General features: G+C 44.9%; 2 pseudogenes; both read right to left on the reverse strand.

Moving 5' to 3' along the window:
- Window positions 1–204: 204 nt before the first annotated feature.
- LOC132481777 (protein Mdm4-like) lies at window positions 205–952 on the reverse strand (annotated as a pseudogene).
- A 10-nt stretch (window positions 953–962) lies between these two features.
- LOC132481778 (protein Mdm4-like) lies at window positions 963–1,428 on the reverse strand (annotated as a pseudogene).
- Between the last annotated feature and the right edge of the window lie 4,773 nt (window positions 1,429–6,201).

A 6,201-nucleotide genomic window follows, 5' to 3' on the forward strand; every position in this document is an offset into this window, starting at 1 on the left:
TCATGTAAATGGAGTCCCCAGATTGATAATCTAGTTTTAAAGAATTGCTCTTGAATTCTGTATGAATCTAGAAAAGAAAATGCATGAATTGCATGAACCAATGAACGGTGGATGATGCCCCACGTCACACTGAGTGGAGATGCTCAGTACTGATGATTTTATCCTGACCTGGCCCTGGTAATCATTTCTCTGCAACCCACCGATTCAGCTTGGCCATAAAATCTTAATAACCAGCGGAATCTTCTTGCAAAGAGGGCATGACGCCCCAGGCTTCTTTAATCTTCTGGTGCTGTGACAAGTGACAGGGTGGCCTGTGCTTCCATGAATAATATTCCCATCTCATGGGTGCTTCTCACCCATGCTACACGGCTTCAAGAGATTGCTCTCTGCTAGGAAAGGCCGCCTGATTGTTCTCGTGTGCTTGCGATGGTCTGTGGGCTTTCAGAGCTGTGAGCCACATCCGAGAATTCCTCTGAGCTACAGAGATCAGAAAGTTTTGTGTTGTTCTTCCCTTTTTGTAAGATCTTTGGCCGAAATGGTTCTTTGGCAATAAGGGACATCAATTCCTTCATTTTCCTTCTTTTCAGGTGGGGCAGTTATAACAGGAATGAAGAGCTGATGGGTTCACTTGGCACAGTTTAGGTACTGATCTTTCCTCAGGGCCCAGCATGGAAACACCTCTCGTTTGAAGAGTTTGATTTCTTGCACTCAGTAACACTACCACTCATCCTCAGAAGCACCTTCTCCATCAGTGTCAGTACATAAGGATGTAGCGTCCCCACGGTCATTTTTTTCTATTTCCATTACCTTTTGTCACTTCCGTTCCATATATTTTTTTACTTGTTTGATCTGTATTAGCAGCTTCCACTTTTATCCCAGCATTTCACTGCTCTAATACTGACTCATTCAAAATCCACATGCCATCCAGAGTGCCTAAAACAGTGTAGGACATATCTCCCTCTCTAGGATTTCTGCATGCATGTGGTAAGGTCGGCAGCATAGGGATACCAACCTCTTCGGTTCTTTTCCTGGTGTTGGAACTTTCCTCTGCATGTTGCTTCAGTTGGTCTTGGCTTGGAATATCCACGCTGTAGCCCTGGAGTGGTGGTGACAGGATTCCTTCTTAGCTTGTCATAGAAAGGACTTGGATATTTCACAGAGAAGTGCTGACGTCCAAGTAGTTCTCCTGAAAGATCTCCACCACAGGACCTCTGAGCCTGCTTCGCCAGTATATGCTGACCTGGATATTGCCTGACCACTTGAACAGTGCATGTGTCACCTTTGTACCTGCCACCTGCAAAATCCTCAGAAGTGGCAGCTTTATTGTACCTGTTGTACACAAAAATCAGTCTGATCGATTTGGTCTGGGGAGAACCTGCCAGCACTATCAGATGTTCAACCCTGGATGGAGGTGGAAAATGCTGTCATTTTGGCACTGAGGAAATTGCATTCCGTTGACCCAAATGTCCAGCTACTCCATGGGTTGCTTGCTGCACCTCCACTGCATCTGGAGGGCGTCGGTAATGGGTCCAAAGGCTTCAGCAGTATTTCCAAACAGTGAGCAGCTGAGGAGTTTTAAGAGACACTTTCTTCCCTGAGACAATCTCTGTGCTCTTCTGTTCTGGGTTGAATAGCATCCCCCCCCCAAATTCATGTCCACCTGGAACCTCAGAATGTGACCTTATTTGGAAAGAGGGTCTTTGCAAATGTAATTAAAGATGAATCCATCCATACTGGACCAGGGTGGGCCCTGAGGCAATGAGTGGTGTCCTTTTAAGGAGAGGAGAGGACACAGAGAGACACACAGTGGAAGGCCATGTGATGATGGAGGCAGAGATGGGGTGACGTGTCTGTAAGCCAAGGAACATGGAGGATTGCTGGCGACCACCAAGAAGCCAGAAAGAGGCAAAGAAGGATCCTTCCCTAGAGCCTCCAAAGGGAGCATGACCCTGCCAACAATGTGAGCTTGGACTTCTGGTCTCCAGAACTGTGAAAGAACACACTTCTGTTATTTTAAGCCACCCGGTTTGTACTACTTTGTTGCAGCAGCCACGGAAAACAAATATCTTTTCTTTCACTGTCCACACACTGTATCATTTGCAAATTCTTCTCTAAGTCCCACAGCAGCAAGAAGAATCTTAGTGTTGTGGTTCAGTGTGGTGATTCCGAAGCCACATTATTTGGGTTTCGATCTTGACACTACCATTCATTAGCTATGTGACCTTGAAACTTACCCCACTGCTCTGTGCCTCAGTTTTTCTGACCTGTAAAATGGGAGTTAAATGAATGAATAATGTTAAGGGCTTAGAATAGTGCCTGGCACATAGGAAACGCTATCATGTGTTTGTTATACGAAAAGAAAATTCTGTTGGACTGAAATGGCCACATGGAAATGGGAATGGTTCCGTAGAAGAAGAACTAGGACATGAGCTTGAACTTCAGAAATTAGGTAAGGTTGGTCAGAGGCTACCCAGTTGGGAGAAACAGTGTGAGCAAAGGCTTACTGGAAGTGTGAGGCAAGGGGGCAGCAAGACTCGATTAGAACAGGACTTCTCACCCTTTTCTCCATGTGGTCAGTGGCGAATCTTAGAATATTTGCATACACAGGGGGTGAGTGAGGCTGCTTGCAGCTGGACCCTGGAGGTCACTGACCAAGTTCCTGAGAGCTGAGGGGAGACAATACCTTGGCACATCTGAAACCCATTCCCAGCACCTGTGGGAAGCTCAGGATTTGAGCAGCACTTCCCAAACTCGAATGTGCATTAAGATGCAGATTTTGACTCAGTTGGTGTTGGGTGGGGCCTGACAGTCTGCATTTCTAACAAGCAGGGGATACAGAGGCTTCTGGTCTAAGGACCACCGCTACTCCAGAGGTGGTCCATGAACCAGCAGCATCAGCAAACCCTGGGAGCTGGTTAGAAATGCTGACTCTCTGGTCCATGTCACCCCACCCTAAGCCTACTGAATCAGAATCTGCATTTTAATCAGGTCCTTAGCTGATTAATTTGCACATTAGCATTTGAGAAGCGCCAAATCAGAGGACTGGGCTTGGGCGTAGCCCAGCTTGCTAGAGGGGAGGACCTAGCCACCTCAGTTCTCAGACCCAGCTACACAGTAGATCCTTGTGGGCAGCTTTGAAAAATCCTGAGGTCCAGATCAGAGTGACTTAGGTAAATCGAAATCTCTGTGAGTGGGGCCCCAGGGAATGAGTATTATTTTTCAACTCCTTGCGTGATTTTAATGTGCGCACAGGGTTCAAGAACCACCAGGCTAGAGAAAAAGCCCTAAGCAGGGCTGGAAAGAGAGACTGAGGCCATGCAGAGTTCTTGCGGGGTTCAAGGTCCTTTTCCCAGCAGAGCACAGCAGTTTGAAGGCATGGATTCTGGAGCAACGAGGGCCTGCCTTGGTTCGAATCCTGCTTTGTGCCACTTGCCAGCTGTGTGATGGGCAAGGTACTTAACCCCTCTTTGCCTCTGTTTCTTCACAATGGGGATGATAATAATAGTAACTGTGCCACAGGGTATTTGTGAGGATTAAATGAGTTAGGATGTAAAGTGCTCATTACAGTGCTTGGCACACAGTCAGTGCTATGGAAGTGTTTGTTTATTTAAATACACATTTTATTCTTTCTGATGGGGAATTGTGGAAGGTTTCTCACTTTCCTGTTGCCCTACCCCATCCTTGGTGCTAGGTTCTTGTGCAGCAGTCACACCTCTAATTGGGCGCTCAATAAATGTTTGAGGAATGCATGACTGAATGGTTACAATGCCCCCTTGTGTATTCAGTGGGAAGATATAACAAAACATACAGTTGTTTTTTAAGGAACCTCCATACTGTTCTCCATAGTGGCTGTATCAATTTACATTCCCTCCAGCAGTGCAAGAGGGTTCCCTTTTCTCCACACCCTCTCCAGCATTTATTGTTTCTAGATTTTTTGATGATGGCCATTCTGACCGGTGTGAGATGATATCTCATTGTAGTTTTGATTTGCATTTCTCTAATGATTAGCGGTGTTGAGCATCCTTTCATGTGTTTGTTGGCAATCTGTATATCTTCTTTGGAGAAATGTCTATTTAGGTCTTCTGCCCATTTTTGGATTGGGTTGTTTGTTTTTTTGTTATTGAGCTGCACGAGCTGCTTGTAAATTTGGGAGATTAATCCTTTGTCAGTTGCTTCATTTGCAATTATTTTCTCCCATTCTGAGGGTTGTCTTTTGGTCTTGTTTATGGTTTCCTTTGCTGTGCAAAAGCTTTTAGGTTTCATTAGGTCCCATGTGTTTATTTTTGTTTTTATTTCCATTTCTCTAGCAGGTGGGTCAAAAAGGATCTTGCTGTGATTTATGTCATAGAGTGTTCTGCCTATGTTTTCCTCTAAGAGTTTGATAGTTTCTGGCCTTACATTTAGATCTTTAATCCATTTTGAGCTTATTTTTGTGTATGGTGTTAGGGAGTGTTCTAATCTCATACTTTTACATGTACCTGTCCAGTTTTCCCAGCAATCCCACTACTGGGCATATACCCTGAGAAAACCATAATTCAAAAAGAGTCACGTACCAAAATGTTCATTGCAGCTCTATTTACAATAGCCAGGACATGGAAGCAACCTAAGTGTCCATCGTCGGATGAATGGATAAAGAAGATGTGGCACATATATACAATGGAGTATTACTCAGCCATAAAAAGAAACGAAATTGAGTTATTTGTAGTGAGGTGGATGGACCTAGAGTCTGTCATACAGAGTGAAGTAAGTCAGAAAGAGAAAAGCAAATACAGTATGCTAACACATATATATGGAATCTATGGGAAAAAAAAAAGGTCATGAAGAACCTAGGGGTAAGACGGGAATAAAGACACAGACCTACTAGAGCATGGACTTGAGGATATGGGGAGGGGGAAGGGTAAGCTGGGACAAAGCGAGAGAGTGGCATGGACATATATACACTGCCAATTGTAAAACAGATAGCTAGTGGGAAGCAACTGCATAGCATAGGGAGATCAGCTCGGTGCTTTGTGACCACCTAGAGGGGTGGGATAGGGACGGTGGGAGGGAGGGAGATGCAAGAGGTAAGAGATATGGGAACATATGTATATGTATAACTGATTCACTTTGTTATAAAGCAGAAACTAACACACCATTGTAAAAGCAATTATACTCCAATAAAGATGTTAAAAAAACAAACAAACATACAGTTGGTTCTCCATGCTAGTATGGACAGTGTGACCAACTGTTCCGGTTTGCCCAGGAAAGAGAGGATTCCCTGGGCATGGGACTTATGGTAAAACTGGTGAAGTCTGGGGAAAACTGGGACAAGTTGGTCACCCTCAGTATGGGTACCACCCAGATGTCCATTTCCTCAAAATACTGTTTGCAGGTAAGCATAAGGAGAGACTCCCAAGGCTAACTCATTTATGTGCACGCAACCAAGGCAATGGCAGTTCGCTTCCTGGCCATTGTGTGTGTGTGTGTGTGTGCCCGCGCGTGTGCGTGCATGAACGCACCCACATACACACATGTACACCAATAATAATAGCCAGAATATAATCACAGTATGACACATGATATGTGCTGCGGTGAGCAGTTCACATGCTTAACAAGGAGCATCAGATGGCCTAGTTCCAATCCCAGTTATGCCACTTAATGGTTTTGTGGTGATGGGCATGATTCTTAGCCTCTCTGTGCCTCAGTTTCTCCATCTGCAAAATAGAGATAATCCTATTACTCATCTTTCAGAGTTGTTAGAGTAGATGTGTTCATCCATGGGAAGCATTTAGCAGAGTGCTGGGCACTTCCTAAATTTGATCGATGTTAGAGCTTATTACTGTTGCTATCATTAACAGTACCAGGCAACCTGCATCCTTCCTCTGCTTCTCTCCCTTTCTCACCTCCCAGTTTCTTCCCTTTGCTGTGAGCCCACCGCATCCTGCCTTCTGTTTCCTCCCCCTGCTCTCTCCCTCCCCCACCAGAGGGGCCATCAACACTTTTACCCTGCTGAGATGAACAGAGCACCCAGTCCATGCTCAGACACACAAACTGGACACAGCCTTATGTTGTATGCCACTACAGCATTATGAATCTGTGTTAAGCCTCATTAAATGAATATAGAAAACCATTACACCTATTTTTCTCCTTTGGTTGGCAGATCAGTTAAGAAATAGATGGCAGTGGATGTGAGCTTCAGCAGACATGTGGTGAGTTTTGTCC

The sequence above is a fragment of the Mesoplodon densirostris genome, chromosome X, assembly GCF_025265405.1.
Source record: "Mesoplodon densirostris isolate mMesDen1 chromosome X, mMesDen1 primary haplotype, whole genome shotgun sequence".
In the NCBI taxonomy this organism is placed as follows: domain Eukaryota; kingdom Metazoa; phylum Chordata; class Mammalia; order Artiodactyla; family Ziphiidae; genus Mesoplodon; species Mesoplodon densirostris.